At 41.7% G+C, this 23,415-nt stretch overlaps 2 long non-coding RNA genes across 2 annotated transcripts; both read left to right on the forward strand.

The window, feature by feature from the left end:
• The first annotated feature begins 364 nt into the window (after positions 1-364).
• Positions 365-11,940, forward strand: LOC123714329. Its single transcript, XR_006754295.1, has 3 exons — positions 365-450; positions 945-972; positions 11,839-11,940. It is a non-coding gene; the product is annotated as an uncharacterized LOC123714329 (long non-coding RNA).
• Positions 11,941-16,216: 4,276 nt separating this feature from the next.
• Positions 16,217-20,426, forward strand: LOC123714520. The gene is made up of 6 exons (XR_006754318.1): positions 16,217-16,328; positions 16,663-16,815; positions 18,685-18,879; positions 19,218-19,324; positions 19,640-19,804; positions 20,277-20,426. It is a non-coding gene; the product is annotated as an uncharacterized LOC123714520 (long non-coding RNA).
• The last annotated feature ends 2,989 nt before the right edge of the window (positions 20,427-23,415 follow it).

Below are 23,415 nucleotides of genomic sequence, written 5' to 3' on the forward strand. Positions count from 1 at the left end.
TTCCGTTTATCTACTCCGAAAACATCGAAGGTTGTTAGTTTTGGTTTTTTAGTGCGATTGGAAAGATATTGAAATATATGCTTTAACGATAAACAAGCATCTTCAAAGGCTAATTTAAAATATACAATTTCGTATATTAGTGAGAATTTAATGCAAAACGCTATGGTTAAGACTGTCATGATTAAACCAGCCAGTCATAAATAAAAAATGTATAATAACAAAACCTTGCCTAAACCTTGTTCATAAAGTAAAATATATTTACGAAAAAGATACAGAAATATGTAAATTTATATTTTGTTATAGTGACAGTGGATTTTTTTCTCGGCGTATTCATTCAGTTTATGTTAACAGTGATTGAGCTTAATGTGTGCTTTATAAAATTGGAATTACATAAGTGTTTGGAAACAATCAAAATTGAACTCGCAGCTATTATTGCTGACATGAAATCAGGTTAGAGATAACTCCCGATTTTTGTTTCTTAAATAGTATTTATTTTAAAGGCATTTTCTTTCATGAATATATATATATATTATATTGGTAAAAAAGATCATTACATTTTTTAAATAATTCAAACAATTTTTTTAGTTTTACCAATATAATGGTTAAGCCTCATTTATTCCAGAAAGTGGGGGACATCTTTCGTAAATTAAATAAACTGGAATATTGCTACTACTAACAACCAGCAATAGGTGGCAAAATTTAAATGAAATCTTAATTATTCTTTGATTATATTTAATCATTTCTACAACCACTTAAATATAGATAGAGACAAAGCTAAGATTTTTACCTATTTACAGATAAGAATACCAAACCACAAATGTCTGGTATTTTGATATCTCTTCGGGCCCTTAGTAAGGCTTTTGTGACAGTTTGTGATACCTGTTTAAAATACAATGAATCTGAATGTACTATAAGTTTAATAAGAACTATATTTTACTTCGCAGGAGCTTGTGCTGTACAAGTTGACAACTGGTATGTAATATAATTCTGTAGCTGAGCTAAGTACTTACACGGCATCATATTTTCCATAGAACACGTCTATTCTATAAACAACGCTGTATACTCCTACAGAAATTTTCAGACACATTCAATTTAGCCTCGGGCTTCAATGTATTTTTCTATCGAAATCTCTATGGTTATGGTTTATTGTCTGTTTTTTACCGATATTAACCATACCACTTATTCAAAAATCTCTGCAACTTGGATGGTAGTTGTTGCATTTATTCAGAATTTATTATTATCGTCGGAAATAAACAAGGGAGTAAGTTTTATTACCGAGTAATTTATATTTCATTATATATATTTTTAAATATAGATTTAAAAATAATCATTAATGACAAACGAGGTAAATATAGTATTGGAATTGGATTGGGCAGTATTTTTATTTACGATACATATCCATCGCTGTAACGTTAATGTTTTGTTTTTTATGATTTAACTTGAGTAATCCTGTAAACATCAACTCAATATAAAGTAGTAAATCTTTAATATTGATGTGATTCATGTCATTCATTTTTATTATTATTTTATTTATCGGTAAATTAAAAATTATATACTAAACTTGACAAAATATAACTAACAGTATATTAGTTTATTTAATTGATCATGATAAACCTTATAATATAAATGAAATTTCGTATTTTATCCAGTCTCATTCTTGCCATTTAAAATTTTTCATATAATATAGATTTTCGACAGGTAGTCGAAATAAGATATCAAATAGCACAATTATCTCAATTATTCACGTCTTTTGGAAAGATAATGCCTCTGGTGTCTCAAGGACTGATCGGTCCGGTAAATATATCTTGTAGTAGGCAGTAGTTAAATCAGTGAGTTAATTGAATCTCTAGACAGTTAATTCAATGTCGAACAAATTATCACGAGGCATCTATCTGACGGCATCTAAATGACGCCCGTAGACAGACTGCCTATGCGCCGGATGAGTGAAAGGGTGCTGCTAATGGTGACTCAAGTTGATGTCTTAAATTCAAGGGTGTTATGATTAGCATTTATATTTGTTATTGTTTTTTCTCTTAAATTATTATTTTAATGAACCGCATCAAGAACAAATTTTGTAATTAATATGCGCTTTGAAAGAGCAACCATAATGATTTTTTTTATTACAGATCCACAGTTTATCTACAGATCTACGGTTTTTATTACAGAACTATCAACAGTTGCTACCTACGGTATTGTCACGATCCAGATAGGTTAGGTTTACCCTATTTAGCACATTTCTGACATCCAAAGTAAAAATCTATTCGTTGCTTAGTGGCCATAGGAATCCTATATAAAAATAATCTAAAACCAAATAATAAAATGTTTTTATGGAGCATGACAATTTCAAATTGCACCAAAAAGTTTGTTCCAGTTCTTCTCAACCATTTTACGACCATATATTGAGAATTGGCAAAAAAGGAAGTTTAAAATTCATTACGATCCAATCCTTCATTTATTGTTCAGAAAATAAGTTAAATAAAATAAGAAAAGAAGTTATGAAGCAAATACAAATCAGTTGCGCTCAACGAATCTTTGAGGCGTCATGCCACAAAGCAATTGGCCAATATCAATCTAAAATTGAGTACTTTTACTGTAGATTAGATAATTTCATAGAAACATAAAATAAGTTATCGCAAAAAATGTGTGTGCTTGGATATGAATTGCTACAGTATAAGTATGTAACGCGACTGAATCTCTCGGCTGCATTTCCAGACTCGGGGGCGATCGTCAACATCCACGACTGTTTTATTGTAATGTGGGAGCAAACCGTGATCTATGTGGTATCAAATTACTTCCGAATAATTTGGATTATTATTATCTTCTTATGTAGATGATACAGGACAAATCCTTATCTCAATTTTTTTTATTTATAAATTAACTATTACTTAAGATGTCATGTGGAACATAGTGTAATAGGTGCAATAATGAGGAGCTGACTGCAGTATGTCAGTTATTAAATCGTTAAGTGACCACAAGTACTGTATATTAATGATTTAACATAACATTTATTTCCAACAAAACTCACACACTGAAACACATAAAATATAGAAAAAGATATTAATATATATAAATATAGTAAAGAAAAAGAAAAATAAATAAAAAATAATAATAATAGAGAGATAGAACAATTTTTTTAAAGAAAAAGGTTTAATTGTGTAATGCGTGTGTGCTGTAGTTGTAATTGGCCCTGGCTCAGCATTAGGCTGAGGAGCAGAGTTTTTCCACAGCGCTAGGTATTCTGCCAGAGACCACAGTAGCTAGTTTGCGCCTCAGTCGTAAAAAAAATAAGAACTACTACTACACTACATAATTTTAATATCTTGTAAACCTTTTATCAATCAAAAATCAATTATGGGAAAGTCATTGAAGAGTATTAGGTTGTCAACGTTTTTCTGACAGAAGTCGTTTTGGATTTTTATTTAGACATTAATAGCTCCTATCAAAAAGTTCTTTAGAAAACTTTTACTCTATGTGATAAGAATATGTTTTATCAAATGATTATATAAATGTTAAAAACATAATAGCTGTAATTTATGACTTATTTAAAGTAATTTTTAGGTTAAATTTATATTATATTATCATAGACGCAAATGTCGACGGAAGTTGTACGGTTAAATTTCATAACGTACAGAAACCACAAACAAAATTATCGTTCTTTCGTTAGGTCTTGGGATTCCAAAACGTTGCAGTTTATCGGAGGTCATGATATGGAAAATGGGACTCAATTTAGGTATCATAAATATCTCAACACGATCATTTTAAGAATGCTCGTTGAATGCCCACAAGGAAATAATAGGTCAGGCGGAAAAGTAGTATTTTTCAATTAATGTCCCTTTGCGTACATATTGGCCGACTTAAATTGCAAATTAAAAATCCTATGAGAGTTATTAAGAAAACTGAATTATGAATTCTCCATAGTTACACGTTCAAAACAAAAGAACAACGTTGTTTGTTAAATAAGGATTTACCGATAAGGTAATAGGATCTATGACCTTGAGTTCAATGCAGTGGTGATAACGCAATTATTTATTATTGATATAAAAATATTCTATCAGGAATTGTTAGATCTATAATTATAAACTAACAAACGATCAAGCCAACGCACAAAATACGTGTATTAAGAAGTGTGGATGCGGTATGACGTAGACGAATCAGTGTGTACCAAAACGTTTGTTTTCCCCAACATTCCGATTTCCGAAGGCCTGCGAGACAAAAACTCTTACAAGTCACAATTTGAGTATATGAATAATTGTTTATTATAGTCTATACTTTTGTGCTGCAACTTGTTGTAATACCAAATCGTTACAATTTTCTATTTTCATTGTGTTTTATTTAAAATAGGGATATTTTTTCGAGTTGCATTGGAAAATACATTAAGTATTCTCAATAGCATTTGTAAAAAGAAGTCTGAGTATTTATAAGAAGAAAATATACACTATCATGAATACTTATCTGGAAGGACCAGATAGATATTTATTATAGACAAAGACTAATTATTATATTACTTTAGGTAGTTTTGGTTTAGGTTGATTGGTCCTTATTTGGTTAAAATAAAACTTCCTAATAATTCGTTGAGAAGAGGTGAAGATGGAATGTGGAATGTGTTTAATTTTTAAAAACTGTAGATTTATATACAAAAGTTATCCTACACTGGCCACTAGTGGTAACATGTGGTACCAAGATGCGAAGGGTGCGTAGACAATAAAATCGAGGCGCGGCAAAAAGTTGTCCTTGAAAAGAAAAAAGGACTTCGCTTCCGACCGCCGACCCGTGCGGACGCGTCCTCAGTGCTCTCGTGTTTAAGTGTCTCAGTGTATATTTCTCGTGTTCGCTTTTACGTGCCGCGGAATATGCACACGCTCAGCTGGCCTTAAGGCCCTTCTCCAAGTACGATGGAGCAAAGAGTTCGCCGCGAACCTAGCCCGCGAGCCACCGATCGCTCCCGCTCTCGCGGTCGAGCTAATCCGTCGCCAACCGCATCTTCCGTGCCGCGTGATACCGATTCGTCCCAGGGTGGCTCTCGACCGCTGTGTGATCGTGCCCCGGGTCCGGAGATTTGTAAATTAGTGACGCCAATAAAAGAGCAACGAGCCCGCCGCGAAACTGGCCCGCGAGCCACTGATCGCTCCCGCTCTCGCGGTCGAGTTGTGCCTTCGCCGCAGTCGCCAACCGCAACTTTTGTGCCACGAATTACCGAACCATTACAAAGTGAATCCCGTGAAACAAGTGATCAAGCCCTGGAAACATGTAAGCCTCAGTGCAAAATAGTTACACAGGGCGCGCAGCTCTCGTCGCGGTATACTGGCACCGAGGTACCTGAGACCGCGTCCCCCCGCCTCTCTCGCCCCCGGACGTTGTCGCCTACGCTCACGCACTCAGTTGGCGGCACGCAAGAAGACCCCACCGACGCGTACAACCCAGAAGCGTTGCTCGCGTTCCTAAACAGCGACCAACGCCCGCCGCAGCCTGTGACTTCGCTTCCGACCGCCGACCCGTGCGGACGTCTGCTCCAGTGCTCTCTCCGTGTGAGTCATCAGTGCTGTAGTGCCATCTCGCTCGCTCCGTGTGAGTCATCGCCGCTTGCCGCTGTACAGTGCGCACGCGCTGTCCGATCGCTGCCTTGCTGCCTGCCGCCCTCTCATTGGTCGCTTCGCGTCTTCGGTGTTTGGACATCGGGTTGAAGGCTGCAATTTATGAACGCGGGTTTACCTGCAGCCCTCAGATAGCCACCTAACGGTGCCAAACGGTTATCTGTTGGTTAACGCCTTGTGCGGGAGTGTTTTTGTCCGGGGTGCATACACCGTGCCTTTTTCAAGGCGCGTAACAGCCCCTCCGCTTCCTTCAAGTCCTGTGCACGGCCGGGCCTCCTAGTAGGCACGTATTGGGGAGTAGGTACTCCAACTACTCTCTAGCAACCGGCTAAACACAGGTCCACTGTTGGACGGGTCCTGTCAAATCCGTAGGGGCTCTTATACCCAATCTCCTACGGGCTGGTTAGGTCGGTGACAAACCACACCTCCGCTATCACTAGCGGAGACACACCACATTGTAGGGCAAAATCACTAGCTCAGGTACTCACCACACTTAGGCAAACTAGGTACACACACCCGTCGTCAACCTGTTGGCTTCCCGCCTTCAGAATGGCGTCCGGGGATCCACCCCCTGACATAAGAAGAATTCTGCTCTTTCTCCAAGAGCGCTTCCCCGACGCATTGCGGGCTTTTAACGAGTCCGTAACCGCGGATTCACCGCGTTCGCCGTCGCCATCGCCGCGTAAGGCGAAGAAAAATGCCTCCGGGAAGGCATCTCGACCCGTTACCCGCTCTCGCTCGCGCTCGCGCTCACCACTCCCTGAAGTGGGAAGCGCCAGCGATGAGGAGACGGGTCAAAATTCACGCCCCTCTTCGGTCATGTCGACCCAATCCGCTCCGGCGGTAACAGCCGACGATGCCGAATTAATCTCATCTTCCGAAAGCGACGGCTTTCAAACCGTCGGTCGGAAGAAAAAGCGTTCGGCCAACGGCGGTCCCCCCGCCAAAAGGCCCACTCAAGCCGCCAACCCTCCGAAGAGGGATCTTAGTTCCCTATTATCGGGAAAACCTGCGCCCCCCGCCCCCGCGGAATGCATTAAAACCCCCCCGCCCGTATACGTTAGGGACAAGGGCGCCTGGCCGGCCCTATCAAAAATTCTCGACACAAAGTCGATAAATTACAAGGCCCGAACGCTAAAGGATAACCTTTGCGTTCAGGTCTTTTCATCCGACCACCATAGATTTTTAACTTCATACCTTCGCTCTGAAGGTATCGGTGGCCACACCGCATGCTCAAGAGAACAACTAAAGAAGAGTACGACATGGTACTCGTTGTCCTCGATCCCACCCCGAGTGGGAAAAAGATATTTAGCCTGAGAGAGTGTTGCAAGCTCTCGGGGCTGAGGGTTGAAACCCCACTCAAACATTCCTTCACACGACAGTGTCACCGCTGTCAACTCTACGGGCACGCGGCCCGTAACTGTTTCGCTAGGGCACGGTGCGTAAAGTGCCTAGGCGACCATGGCACGGCGGACTACAAAAGAACGCTTCCGTGCGCTGAGCCGCCGGCGTGCGTGCTTTGTGGGCAACAGGGCCACCCTGCGAATTATCGCGGGTGCCCTCGTGCCCCCAAGGCGCATAAGCCGGCGTATGGGCGCACGGCGGGGCGCGATGCGGTCCGTCGTGGCGCGGGAGCAAAGCCCACATATGCGCCGGCCCCACCTCCCAAAAATAGTGCCTGGACCAAGCCCCCCGTTACAGAGGGCCCTCCCCAGCTCACGTCAGAGGCCTTCCCGCCTCTGCCAACAAAATCGGCAGCCATGAAGCCTTCCCAGGCGCCGGCGCCGACCCCCGTCATAACGGAGAGGCCCACACGCAAGATGAGCCCTCCAGCAAAAGCCCTCAGCCACACGGCGGAGGCCGCCGCGGAATCAGAAAAGGTCCGCGACGCCTTAAATCTCGCGTTTAGCATCGTAGACGCGTTAGACATAGACATTTTAAGCCGCAGGCAGATTTGGTTCGAGATTTCCTCGTTCGCTACCAAATAGATATTTTCCTAGTACAGGAATCTTTCCTCAAGCCCAGCGTCCGCGCTCCCAGATTCGCGAATTACAACGTAGTGCGAAACGACCGACCTACGGCGAAAGGCGGTACGCTCATTTATTATAGACGAGCGCTTCACTGCTCGCCGTTAGACCCGCCCTCCCTTACCAACATAGAGTGCTCTGTGTTGCGCGTAGCCATGACCGGCCATCAGCCGATTATTATCGCGTCGGTGTACCTCCCTCCCGCCAAGGACATACTAGAGAGCGATCACAGAACCCTGTTTGCGATGGGCCCCTCGGTCTTATTAGTCGGGGATCTCAATAGCAAACACGGGGACTGGAATAGCTCAAAACAGAACCCTAATGGGTTAGCCCTCAATAGGCTTATAGACGTGCTCAATTTCAACGTCATTGCCCCCATACAACCGACTCGCCGTGGCATAACAGGCAACGGCCTTCTCTCAACGGACGTCATAGACGTAGCGGTTTTACGTAACGTGGCACTACAGCCGCGAAGCGTAGAGACGTTACACGAGTTAGACTCGGATCACTTCCCGGTTCACTTTGAATTCGACCCTCCTAACACTCGAGAGAAGAGGTTCAAGTCCATTGTCGACTGGCAGAAGTTAGACGAGGCTCTCAAGCCCGCCGACACCTCTGCCCTCCCAAATGTCCCCGACAATTTAGTCTCGTCCGCTCACGCGTTAGACGCGATCTCCTCGGTCACTAATCACATTCAGACCAAGGTCGCCGAGTCGTCCCGGAAGGTCCCAGATGAGTTCGCTCAACGTTGGGAGCTTCCCCCGGACGCGAGGCGTCTATTGACCGAGAAGAACGCGGCGACTCGCGCCTTCGCCAGAGCACCGACCGACGAAAACCGCAGAGCACTCCGCGCCTCGCAGCGCCGAGTCAAAGAGCGCATGCGGGAAATTAGAAAGAACGCTGGGACCGTCTTACCAGTGAATTGTCACCTTCGCACACGGCCTATTGGTCTCTCGCGCGTTCCCTTAAAACCGACACGGTGGCGTCCATGCCCCCTTTCAAGCGTCCAAATCTGCCTGACGCATTCGACGACGACGAAAAAGCCGAGTGCTTAGCTGTCAACCTAGTGGAGCAGTGCACCCCGTATCTCGATCATAGCGACCCGGCGCACGTCGAACACGTGAACCGCGAGGTCGAACGCATCGTAGCACTGCCGCGCCGATGTGGCGCCGACCACGACGCCCTCCTCCAATACCAAACGAGGACAACATTCTCTGCGTCGCCCGCCACCTCCCAACTCGGACGAAGAAGACGTTGGCGTAACATCAAAAAGATTGTGTTCCACTAACTCTGCACCGCCCTCACAGTCGCAGCCGGCTCCATTTTCCCAGCGCGACCCACGCCGTCACCGAGTGCCTGAAACACCTGCGACCGATGCCAGCACGCCAGCCACGACACCTGCGCCCGCAGATGTTGAAATGCCGGATGCACCCAACTACGCGGCCGTTACAGCCGCGCCAACTGTGCCTACACTGCCGACAAAGGGCGCCAAGGCTCCACTGAGGCCTAAATTTCCTCCACTCGTGGTGGAAACCCTGCCCAACTGGACCCACCTCTTCAGGATCCTAAAAGAGAAGTTAGGCCGCGCCCCCAATGCCCAACCGTATGGACGCGGATGCCGCTTCACTCCCGACGAAGAGGGTGAGTATAGGGTAATTCAAAAATACCTTACCGAACTCGAGGCACACGAAAACATCTCGTGGTTTTCGTACTCACTCCCGGCGGAGCAAGATTTAAAGGCCATCAGGGGCATTCCGGTCGACACGTCACCTGAGGACATCACCGCCGGCCTACGTGACCTCGGCTTCGCGGCCGAATACGCACGCCCCATCCGCGCCCGCAAGGGTCGACCGGGTTGTATTTTCTACGCGCAGATCAGGCGCACCCCGGACCTCATCCCTGCAATATACAATGTAACGGAGCTTCTCTGCATGCCCGGCGTCACCGTTGAAGCATGGCGCGGAAGGAAGGGCCCCGCGCAATGCCACAGATGCCAATCGTTCCGGCACTCGTCGCACCAGTGTCACCGACCCATTGCTTGTGTAAAGTGCGCAGGCAGCCATCGCGCAGCCGAGTGCCCGCGCCCGAAGGAGGACCCCGCGACCTGCGCTAACTGTAAGGGTGCACACCCAGCCAACCACTCATCGTGCCCCGTACTCAGAGCAGAAAACTCCAACCGCCGCGCGGGAACATTCGCGCAAACCGCTCGCCGGCCTCGATCATCGCAAAGGTTGGCCCCCGCAGCGACTACTCACGCGGACATGTCCGCGGAAAAAACACGCCCAAGTGACAATGCAGAACCGACAGCCACCCCGCACGACGAGTGGACGCTCGCGCGCGGCAAACGCCGCTCAGGCCGCAGCCGTCGCGGCCCAACGCTCGCAGCCCTCGAATCCTCTTCCGCGCACGCCGCCGCGTGCGTCCCGCCAGCAATAACCAAACCTAAACAGATAGATAACTCTGTAATCTCCCAGGACAACAACAACCGACACCGCGACACTGCGCTTGCGTCGGCTCAACCCGCGGCCGCTCCGGCGATGCCGACTACGATTGTGCCAAGCACTCGTGACACCGCTTTGGAGGCGATGCTTCAGATCCTGATGGCGATTCAGAAGAACCAAGATCCCACACCACTCTTCCTAAAGGCGGCAGAGCGCCTTAACCGAGGCGTCCAGTACAATGATGGGGCTTAGGCTCCTCTACTGGAACGTACGAGGCCTAGCCACCAAGATGGCCTATCTACGGCAGGTTGTCAAAACCCAAAACATCGACATTGCGCTCATCAATGAGACACACTGCGGTCCCCGAGACACCTGTAAGATCTCGGGCTACATCGCTTACAGGCAAGACCACACCAGCCCGCAAAACCGAGCCTACAGGGGCCTCGCAGTCTACATCCGCCGTAGGATCCCACACAGGCGACTCGACGACCTCCCATTGAGGGAAATCTACGCCCTAGGGATCGAGGTGGAAGTCGCCGGTAAACCCTTGGCCATCTACTCTATATATTATCTACCTACCGACAGCTACTGCTCAGCCGACGACAAAAACTCCTGGATCCTGGACGCGGGCGAAGCAGTGTTAACAGCCGGTGACTGGAACGCGAAGGACCCCCACTGGAACGCCACCAAAACCTCGCCACGCGGAACACAATTACTGCACGACGCCGATGCACTAGCCTTCGAGGTCATCGGGCCGGACGTCCCGACTCATTACCCGGACCAAACGGCTTGGGTGCCAGACACGATAGACCTCGTGGTTTATCGTGGGTTTCCCGGCCGCATCGCCCTCGACGTTCTAGTGGACGAATTCCTGTCGGATCACCAACAGGTCGTTGCGGAGCTTTCAGACTCCACACTGAGCACCACACCGACGCAATCCCGTCCAACGCACAAGAAATTGACGACACTGCGGTGAAGCTGACCAGCCTCATACAAAACGCCCTCACAGCAGCCACCACCACGGAGAATCCCAAGATCATCAAGGACCGCCTCCCGGGCAGGCTAATGAAGCTCATCGCAGAAAAAAGAACCCTCCGTCGTCAATGGCAGGCGTCTCGCTGCCCACGCCAAAAAGCGGATCTAAACCGCCTAGCGTTGAAGGTACGTCGGGCTCTCGAGGACCACGCCATAACCAGCTGGGAGACCACCGTAGATGACGTCACCACCGACTGGGTCCGCCTCCATAGGCTATGCCGTAGCATCAATGGACAGCGGGACCCCGTCAGACCATTAAATGTGCACCTGGAAACCTGGAACGTGTTCTTCTCAGAACAGTTCGATATCGTGGTCTAACGATAACGCCAATTAACTGTTCTTTTCAGAACAAATTATTGTTTCATGACGATAACGTTTACAACTGTCCTTGTCAGGACACATCACTGTTTCATTACGACACGTACTAATCACCTACATTACTTTATATTTGGTAACAATATTAAAGGGTTTTTTATATTTAAATATCACTTGAAGCCATTATAATATTTAAGTCTAATAAATGAATGTGTATCAAAAATTTGAATATATTTATGCAAATAAGATTGATATAAATTAGAAATGTAATAATGTTAAAAAAGTTAACGTTTACATAGACTCTTTCAATGTGTGTCATAATTACGCACTTATATGTTTCACTGGCCCTAACAGTATATTACATCAGCGGTATAATTAAAATAGGAGTATAATTATAGTCCGTTGAATTTTTCTTTGACATTGTTGCAGGTAACGCTACACGAGAACGCAGCAATCCGAAGATCAATTCATTACACTATATGTAAACTCTACTTAACTTAGTCATGGGTGGGTCTTGCGTTGTAAATGGTACGTTTATGTTTATATTGAGATTTGCACGTTTGTTTGGTTTGGCTCCTATCAGATTTAAGCCAGTAGAAGATGGGTGTCGTATTGAACCTTTGAAGTCATCGAGTTATGAATATGTATTTATATTGTTTTTTAGTAAGTACTAAAAAGATTTAATAAATAAATAAACAAAACATATAACCTTTCAGATCTTGGCCTCTGATGTCTATATCTGATTCGTGATCATTTGTTTTTTTTTTAAAGGTAGAAGGTGATCAATCTACGTGCCTGATACACGCCGTGGACTTTTTGGATCTAAGGCATGCCGATTTCTTTTACCGAAAGACTGAGAGTTAATTACTTACAAAGACACATCCAAGGTTCGAACCTACAGCCTCATAGATCAGAGTCGTAGGTTATCACATTCAGACCAAGGTCGCCGAGTCGTCCCGGAAGGTCCCAGATGAGTTCGCTCAACGCTGGGAGCTTCCCCCGGACGCGAGGCGTCTATTGACCGAGAAGAACGCGGCGACTCGCGCCTTCGCCAGAGCACCGACCGACGAAAACCGCAGAGCACTCCGCGCCTCGCAGCGCCGAGTCAAAGAGCGCATGCGGGAAATTAGAAACGAACGCTGGGACCGTCTTACCAGCGAATTGTCACCTTCGCACACGGCCTATTGGTCTCTCGCGCGTTCCCTAAAAACCGACACGGTGGCGTCCATGCCCCCTCTCAAGCGTCCAAATCTGCCTGACGCATTCGACGACGACGAAAAAGCCGAGTGCTTAGCCGTCAACCTAGTGGAGCAGTGCACCCCGTATCTCGATCATAGCGACCCGGCGCACGTCGAACACGTGAACCGCGAGGTCGAACGCATCGTAGCACTGCCCCTCCCTCCCGAGCCGCTCCCTCCTACGTCGATCGCCGAGGTCAAAACTCTAATAAAGAGTTCACTGCCTCGTAAATCTCCAGGTCTCGACGCCATCTCGAACAAGGTCCTCCGGTGCCTCCCGCCTCATCTGATATGCCTACTAGTGTCCATTTTCAATTGCCTCCTTGAAAACTGCACCTTCCCGGCGCAGTGGAAAGAGGCCATTGTCATTGGTATTCACAAACCAGGCAAACCCCGTAACAACCCCACCAGTTACCGCCCTATCAGCCTTCTCAATACGCTTAGCAAGCTTTACGAGAAGGTACTTAAAAAGCGCCTCCTAGACTTTGCCCTAGATAAGGGGCTCTTTCCCGATGAGCAGTTTGGCTTCAGGCCGGCCCACTCGTGCGTTCATCAAGTCCATCGAATCACGGAGCACATCCTCTCCGGGATGAATAGCTCCCTGAAACCGAGAGCCACGGGTGCGCTCTTCTTCAACATAGCGAAAGCTTTCGACAAGGTCTGGCACAACGGCTTGGTTTACAAGCTCTACCACCTTAATGTGCCACTAAGACTCGTGCGTATCGTACACGACTTCTTGTCCGACCGCTCAATGCGCTATCGCGTAGAAGGAACGTTATCGTCTCCTCGCCCCATCATGGCCGGAGTCCCTCAGGGCTCGGTCCTCTCGCCCCTTCTGTTCACGCTGTATACCGGCGACATCCCTAGGGCTCCCAATGTGGAGCTAGCCCTCTATGCCGATGACACCGCTCTCTATACCACCCATAAAGATAGAGGTGTCATTGTGGACAGACTCCAGACCGCTACCACGTCGTTAGGCGAATGGTTTCGGAAATGGGGCTTCCAAATAAATCCCGAGAAAAGCGTAGCAGTTCTCTTTGCCAGGGGCAACCCCGGTGCTATCGCTAGGGATAAATTTCACCTCAAGACAGAGGTAACCCTATACGGGCAAGCCATTCCATGGCAAAAGTCCGTTAAATATCTAGGAGTCACGCTCGATAGCGGCATGTCTTTCCGAAAGCACATAGCCGCCGTTCGCAAGAAGGCACATTTTGTCCTCTCTCGCCTTCATTTCCTCCTAAATAAAAGGAGTCAAATGTCTCTAAGACACAAGGTCACCCTGTACAAGGCCTGCATCCGACCGTGCATGACATACGCTAGCGTAGTCTTTGCGCATTGTGCCCCCTCCTATATACACCGACTACAGGTGCTTCAGTCGCGATTCATGAGAATCGCGACCGGTGCGCCCTTCTATGTGAGAAACGTCGATCTCCACCATGACCTGGAGCTCCCTACCATAGCCCAATGGATGAAGTTGGCGTCCACACGCCACTTTGACAAGGCTAAACACCATCCCAATCCGCTGGTGCATAATAGCATCAACTATTACCCCTTCCCGACAAAAAAGGCTCGTAGGAGGCCCCGACACATACTAACGGATCCGGACGATCCAATTACTGTAGCAAACAATAAATTAAATGCCGCCCGCGCGGCCAATAATAAAAATAGCCAATCACAGTTTAGGGTAAAAAACCGCCTTCACCGGGGAAGGCGAGGACCTTTACTTCGCACTTCGCTCACTACAGTGAGCTTCCGTCCTGCCCTTCAGGCGATTGACCGCCCCGCGACGGCCCAAGCCGAGGTTCGAGTCTCACAGGAGACGCCCTTGCGCTAGCCGCGGGATAAAACGCCATTCTGGCCGAGCTACGCTCGCCAAAACAGCCCGAGCTGAGCTGTAAAGGCCCTTAAGGCCAACAGCGAGATTCCATTCTCAAAAAAAAAAAAAAAAAAAGTCGTAGGTTTAAAATCCACGGAGTATACCAGCTATCGAGTGATCATCTACTTTTATTATATTCATTAACTATATACTAGTACTAGAACAATTATGAAAATAGCTTGAGATATCTGGTGCCAACGCCTGTTTAGCACTGCACTGCTTCATTTAACATATTTCAGTCTAGTCTAACTTTTCAGACGGTATATATTTTACATTTTCCTACTTCGCCTTATTCTCTCCGGCAATAATAGGAAATATTTCTGTTATTTCTTTGGTATTAAGGATGGTTGATTGGACTGCAAAAACAATATTTTTAAACATCGCGATATTAAGCAGTAAAGGTAGTTTGGAATTGTTGACAGATTGTGTTCCGGTAATTATTCTTTTTAAAAATATCACATGTCTTGCCACAAGTTTATAATTTTTAATTTAATATTGAAAATGTATGAGTAATGACGCTGGTGTCAGCTGTCATTGTCATTAAAACATTTCACAGAGCTTCTAAATTAACAACAATTGTGGTTTATTAGATTTGCACATATTACTAGAGATACAAATTAACGACTATTTGAACAAACAAATAGTCGTTAATTTGTAGATACTATTGTTGTAGTAATTACATAGTCATTATTATTAATGTAAGTGCAATGATGTTAGTATAATCCGACATTGTCATTCTAATTTAATAACGATGAAACTCCTTCGTATGACTGCCGTTTGACTCTCTAATCGATTCGGGATCGGTCGCGGAACATATTCACGATATGTGACCAATTTTTTTTATCCCAAATTCCGGTTACTATTAATATGGGCACTGGTTGGAGCGGCCCCCATTCCGCGTGGCACACAAAAGCCAAAAACTGATTCTGGTAAAAAATTAATTCACCGGGGACTTCGTATTTTACTCACTCCGGTAAGCGTCTGTCCTGCCCTTCAGCCGATTGACCACCCCGCGACGGCCCAAGCCGAGCTATTCTCGCAGGAGACGCTTTTGCGCAAGTCGCGGGAACACGCCCATTCCGGCTCGCTAAAATAGCCAAAGCTGAGCTGGAGCATAAGGCCAGCAGCGAGAATCCAAATGCTGCCCACCTGTTCAATCAAGCGGTCGAACCAAGAAAAATCCTTTAAAACGTAGATTTTAATTTCAAAATTACTCGGTTGATCTTACGCTAATTTTTAAGTTTTTGTTAAAATTCGTGCTATCTCGTTATTGTGCCTAGTTCTCCATCCACTATATCAGTCTCCCTACCCTCTCTCTCTCTCAGTACCCTCTTTACCCATCGATTGTTTTGTCTTTTATTTAGACTTTAATCCATTCCCTTTTCCATATTGACATATTGACGGATCCCGTTAATACATATTGACGGAGTGGAAAAGGTAATGACCAAACTTAAGCCTAAATCATATTAAATAGAATTCATTTTCAATTCGATTAATATATATATCTTCTTGCAAGTTACTTAAGTTATTATTCGTTTATGGGATAAAAAAAATATCCCTAAGAGAGTGAAACGTTGTTGTCTGTTGGGCTGGAACGAATTTGATTGTTATTGGTCATCAATAACATAATATATCATAGATAACATGCGTAGAGAAGAATATATATTATTTGTGCGTTCTTTTTCAGATAAATAAAAAAAATAATCTTGCAAGAGAGCGATGGCGATCTCTTTTGATTGCATTGTTTATCTTACTACGATTTGGATGTGTTTTGCTTTGGTATATATTCTACGGAAATATCAAAGGTATTGTTTATTTGAATTAGTTCACCTAGGAGCGAATGTTTTAACCAAATTTTTACCGCTCTATGCTTCTTTAAATATCTGGTTTACTTACTGGAGGGATTTTAGATATTAGTTATGATAACTGAAGTATTAATGGAAATGGTTATTTTCATCTTCTTTAGCCCAAACCTTAAAGCGGAAAAAAAAATCCAATGACTACCACTAGTCTTCCGAAACTCCAGAGGTGGGCGTACCTTTGTCATCTGCGCAGTAGCCCTTACATGTCTTTAATTACAGAAAAATACTTCTAAGAAAAAGAAAACATTTAAACTTAATTTTATTGTATTTCTTTCAGTGGACATGTTCGCGGAATGTTTTCTAAATATTATCATTGCACTTTCACAAACTCTGATTGAGCTCAAGACGAGTTTTATAAAATTTGAAATTCATAAATATATGGAAACTATTAAATTTGAACTCATGGAACTTATTGCTGACATTAAATCAGGTGTTTATATATACTTAATACATTTTTAACACATTAAGGCTATTTCAATATATCAATTATATTTAAAAAAATGTTTTGCGTAATCTAGGCTCTAGGCTCTAAACAAAACTGTCTCGTTATAATTACGACTAGAGTGTGGTGGACATTAATCATTGATAATTTAATTAACTAGCTGATTAAAATAAATAAACTAAATAGCTGAGCGCAGGCTGCGGCCCCGCTCAGCCACGAGATGGCGGTTTAAGAGGTTAGGGGCAGTGACGACAGGACCTACTTGGCGATTTAAAAGAGGTGACGGATAGGTTATTGCCAGTTCTTCTCGTCCGTTCTACGCCCTTGATTTGAGAACTGGCAGTAAATGTAAATTTAGAAGCATTTAATATGTATTTCTTTACTGACGTTCATAAGTGTAAATTGTGTTACCTAAATTAATACATGATTTTGAATTTGTAAAATTTGAAAAAGTTCAAGTATTTCAATATATCAATTATATTTAAAAAAATGTTTTGCGTAATCTAGGCTCTAGGCTCTAAACAAAACTGTCTCGTTATAATTACGACTAGAGCTATATAGAACACCAGTGGACATTAATCATTGATAATTTAATTAACTAGCTGATTAAAATAAATAAACTAAATAGCTGAGCGCAGGCTGCGGCCCCGCTCAGCCACGAGATGGCGGTTTAAGAGGTTAGGGGCAGTGACGACAGGACCTACTTGGCGATTTAAAAGAGGTGACGGATAGTTTATTGCCAGTTCTTCTCGTCCGTTCTACGCCCTTGATTTGAGAACTGGCAGTAAATGTAAATTTAGAAGCATTTAATATGTATTTCTTTACTGACGTTCATAAGTGTAAATTGTGTTACCTAAATTAATACATGATTTTGAATTTGTAAAATTTGAAAAAGTTCAAGTATTTCAATATATCAATTATATTTAAAAAAATGTTTTGCGTAATCTAGGCTCTAGGCTCTAAACAAAACTATCTCGTTATAATTACGACTAGAGCTATATAGAACACCAGTGGACATTAATCATTGATAATTTAATTAACTAGCTGATTAAAATAAATAAACTAAATAGCTGAGCGCAGGCTGCGGCCCCGCTCAGCCACGAGATGGCGGTTTAAGAGGTTAGGGGCAGTGACGACAGGACCTACTTGGCGATTTAAAAGAGGTGACGGATAGTTTATTGCCAGTTCTTCTCGTCCGTTCTACGCCCTTGATTTGAGAACTGGCAGTAAATGTAAATTTAGAAGCATTTAATATGTATTTCTTTACTGACGTTCATAAGTGTAAATTGTGTTACCTAAATTAATACATGATTTTGAATTTGTAAAATTTGAAAAAGTTCAAGCAACATTCGTTACGAATAGTGAATTACTGTTTTATCGACAGTAAATATAATATTTTTTTCATTTTCTCACGAATTCTGCATAACTATTATTACGTTATAGATCACTTATTTGCACTTATTTAATATTTGTAACCTCGAATCGTGCGGGAAACACCCAAAAATAAAGTTAACTGTTTTAGACAAATGTTTTTCACTTCAAATCAATTAGGTTCACGCTGTTTTGATCGGATACCACTTTCGCGAAGTTGTTGTTTTTGGGTTTCTTGGACTATAAATTCCACGTCACCAAATCCTGACCCGTTCTTGACCTAAAACCGCCATCCTGATCACACTAGTTGTTTGGTGTACTCGTAGCCTCTACATGAAAATGTTAAAATTGCCCCCTCGAAATAAAAGGCGATGAATGAATGAATGCATGAATGAAACGTGATAATTCAGCTTAATATATTTACCATAGAAATGACAATAGAAAATATTTCATAAGGCAACATTAAATAGAAATCTTTTTGCACAGATAAAAAGCCCAAACCCCCGATGTGTGATATTTGTATATCTATTTGTGCTCTCAGCAAGGCTTTCGTGAGCACATGTAACATGTTTTTTAAATACAATACATCCGAGGATTTATTGGCTGTGACTTTAGCTTCAATGTTTACGGTAAATTTAGTAGGTACCGTCTACACCTTAGCAGCAGCGATCACTTCGACAGGTAATATACTCACATTATTTTGGCAGCATTGCTACGCTCAATGTTTTTAAACGGAGTAAGTTATAAGCGTAATGAGAAATGCAAGTATGATCACGCTGCGCGATTTCTTGGCGCGCTAAACCCTTTGAAAGTCAGCGTTGATTTTCTTGTTATGTTCACGCTAAAGTTTCTTCTGTGGCATATATTTTTTCTTGTTTGTGAATGTTATTTCTCACTATATATCACGATTTCTCTTTATGTTTGTAATGGTATAAACATTACAAAAATAACGGACCATATCCTGTATGGATATATAAGTTACGTTTTCAAAATTAATGCTTTCTAAAAATCTTTTTCAGATTATGAACATAAAACAAAGCAGTCTTGTGTGGAATTCGCTTGGATAATATTGCATATATTTAGAGCTATTTTGTATGTGGAAGCATCGTATCAAATAAGCAAAGAGGTAAGTGTTAAGAAGTATGTTTAGGTTATCATCCACTTGATTTGACTTTGACTTTAGAGTATTAAGAACAAGGATTTGGGAACTATGACTGCCCTATCTTATCAAAGTAATTTAAATTTGTTCATAAGATAAACATTCTATATGTATCTTGTAGTTTTTATATTCTTAAATGAAAAGTTTAGAATATCAGTAGATTCGAAATGTGAGCATAGTGGCGAAGGCCGTTTCAATTATTTCTAGTCATTGACTAAGTCAGGCAATCTGGTCCATAAATATTTTTAATCTATTTAATTGATATTTATAAAAATGATACAGGTGGAAAGTATAAGGCATAAAGTAGGAGAATTATCTCTACTCGTCACATCGGTCGGTAAGGCGATTCCCTCAGAAGTTGACATATTTCAACTGGTCGTGTTAATCAATAATCCTGAGACGAACCCGATGGGTTTCTTCACAGTGTCTCGAGAATTGCTTGGTCCGGTACGTCACTATATATTTTGTCTGACCTTAAATCCTTACCTATATCTGACCGCCACAAAATTACTACATTTGTGAGTTTAAGGCTGTTTATAAAGCGTGCATTACTTATAATCTTTTTTAACTTATCTTTCTATATGGGCCAGGGATCCAACGAGCAGTCAGGTCACTTAGAAAGCAATGCCTCCCGTCGCCTTTGGACACCAGCAACGCTAAAAGGCTTACGGGTGTATTGTCCGCTTTTACACTCTTCTCTCGAAGCCCGATAAGCTGGTTCCACAAAAAAGTGGTGCAGAAACTGCCTTAAAAAACGCTTGATGTAGGATTTAAGCGTCGCGGATATAAGCATGAAATTTCGTATTCTGCTTCGACGCCCGATTCAGGAATTCTGCTTTAAGTTTACATTCGAACCACTAGATTAATCTAGTGGCTAGGCATAGTTAACACTGCTTTGAAATATACAATTTTTTTACAGATCTTTTCCACTTTTATCACCTATGGCATTGTTATGGTCCAAATAAGTTCAAGTTTCCCTTAAAGTAATGAAAATACTTTTTTTTAATGTTAGCATAAGGATTACAGTGTACCTGAGGTATACATTCGTTAGAAATAATTGATTAAATAATTGGCATAAGAAACAGACGTTGCACACTGATTGGACGGGGTAAGATTATAACAAATCTTTAAAATTATTTTAGTTTTAATAGACAATATTACTTTATAGGTGGAATTAACTTAATATCAACAATAATATTCGTTATTGCATAATGCAATTACAGAGTTACAGATTAAGAAAAGCCACAAAATGTGTATGTATGGAAATCCAAATGCATTGTATACATCTTTTAATTATGTTTTCTTTCAGGTACTTGGAGTTGTGGTGAAATATTCTCTATATGTGGCAATTAAACCTTTGAGTGGTTATTTCCTTGGTTATGTTGTTGTTAATAATATTTCTAGAAATTATAATTGACCTAAAAATTGCTTTAATTGCAACAGTTTTATTTGAGGAAAAATAAAACCATCCTAGTTAAATATATTTTTTTTCAAACTAGAATTTATAATTTCCAAATTATTTAAAACTTAAGCTATGATATTCCTTACAACGGTCTTGTTTTTTTTTAATTTTAACGATTCGTCACAACAATGTTGCTGTTTGCTTTAAGGTTACTAAATTATTTATTAAGTTAAAATTAAGAAGAAAGACCAAAACACAATCACTTTAACCGCTCCGAGGCAAAGACCAGGTTTGTTTTTTTTCATACTTAGTTATTCTTCTTCTTCCACCTTTAAATTTTCATGAAACTTATTAAATGATAATTTTATTGTGAGACTACAGTGAATGTTTAATAGTGTCAAAGCTAAACACAACATTAAAGATTTGTGACATTACAAGTTCCGAAAATTCATAGTAATAATAAGACAATCTGACAGTCGGTCTACGTATTTGAACTAAGTCTAGAATACTAAGCAAATATTAATTAATTTGTAGCACTGCACCTTACGACTAAGTTTAATTGTTATATTGAATTTACACTTAAAGTACACATCTCTTTCTATTAAATGTGTTTCATTTATTTATCTAATCCTCGTTCGTCTGATGCTTTTTTTACCAACTTAGCGGTCAGTGTTTCGATTCGACCGTTTACAAAACAAAAGAACGACTATGACAATGTTTATTCATACTGATAAAGGAAAAGGTTGTATGTTTGTAAGGCTAATGGTTGTTATTTCGTTTTATAAGGTACTAGCTGTGCCCCGCGAGGTTCTCACACCTGACATGCGCGCAGTAGGCTCCCACGAGAATGCGTGCTCCTTTTTCACTCCTGATAGAGGACAAATCCTTGTTTTTAATTTTTTTCTTATTAATTACTTAAGATATCACGTCGAGCATGGTTTAATGGTTGCTCCTTACAAACATTATGAGAAACACAAACTTGGCGATTAAAAAGAGTGGCGGAGAGTTTATTTCCAGTTCTTCTCTTTCGTTCTACGCCCTTGATTTGAGAACTGGCAGTAAATGTAAAATTAGAAGCATGAAGAATTTAATATGACATTCAGAAGAGAACATTGTGTTACCTAATTTAAAAAAAATGCCCTTTACCACTGCACTCGAATTAATACGTTCCAACAATGTCCAGCTTAAACTGACTGCAGTATGTCAGTTATTAAATCGTTAAGTGGCCAGTTAGTTAATTATTGATTTACACTAAATATATGAGAGAACGCAAATTTTAATAACTAGTGTTAGCTTCTAATATTTATTTAATTAAATTCTAAACATTTTTATGAAACATATTCTTAAGAATCTTGCTACAAGTGCGCATGTGCAATAGTTACTCATTTGACTCGTTCGGTTGTTTACGAGTTGTTACGAATTGACTCGACCATTTTCCCGAAGTAGGATGGTCGAGACGGAGGAGGGAGTTGTGATTATAAAAGAGGTTGTGACACATGCGCACGGGCCTTTTCTTCGTACAAGTTTGAAGTTATACAGTTCACGTAAAATCAGTGAAGTAAATTATAATGAATTAAGTCATCATTGAAGTGTTTAATTTCCTACCCTAAGAACTAAATCAACAACCGCTAACACTAGTAAACCTTTTATCAATCGAAAATAAATTATGGGTAATTACTGAAGAGAATTACGCACGAATTATGTTAATGTAGTGTGTATGTGAATGAGATTTATATATTATTTATAATAATTATAGTTTTGCGTACAGATTGGCCGTTACTCAAGTCATTAAGAAAACTGAATTAAGAGTTCTCCACAGTTCTATGTTCAAAACAAAAGAATAACTTTGTTTGTTAACTAAGGATCTACCGATAAGATAATAGGAGCTATGACCTTGAGTTTAATGCAGTGGTGATAACGCAATTACTTATTATTGATATAAAAATATTCTAACAGTAATTGTTAGATCTATAATTATAAAGTAACAAATGATTAAGCCAACCCACAAAATACGTGTAATAATAAGTGTAGATGTGGTATGAGGCAAACAGATCAGTGTCTACCAAAACGTTTTCGCCAACATTGCGATGTCCGAGGGCCTGCGAGAAGAAAATTCATACGAGTCTGCCACAATTTGAGTAAATTAATTATTTTTCACTATATTCTATATTTTTGGTGCTACTTATTATGGTAATACCAAATTGATTAAATTTTCTTTTTTCATTGAGTTTTATTTAAAGTAGGAAATTTTATTCGAGTTGCATTAGAAAATAGATTAAGTATCCTCAATAGCATTTATTTAAAGAAGTCTAAGAATATATAAGAAGAAAATAGACAATATCATGAATACTTATCTGGAAGGACTAAATAGATATTTATTATAGATATAGACTATATATTTCATTACTTTAGACATATTTACTACATATATTTAAGGCTTCAATATTAAAGTCTTTTTTCTATTTAATGACATATAACAATTAAATATCACTTGAAGCCTGATATTATTTAAGTTTGATAAATATTATTTAAGTAAATATGTGTATCAAAAATAAGAATATATTTATGGAAATAAGATTGATATAAATTTGATATTATCTTTGATTGCGTCTATTAAAAACCGGTCCGGCAATAGGCTCCATTTTTTAACCTTTAC

This window comes from Pieris brassicae, chromosome 9 (assembly GCF_905147105.1).
Source record: "Pieris brassicae chromosome 9, ilPieBrab1.1, whole genome shotgun sequence".
In the NCBI taxonomy this organism is placed as follows: Eukaryota; Metazoa; Arthropoda; class Insecta; order Lepidoptera; family Pieridae; genus Pieris; species Pieris brassicae.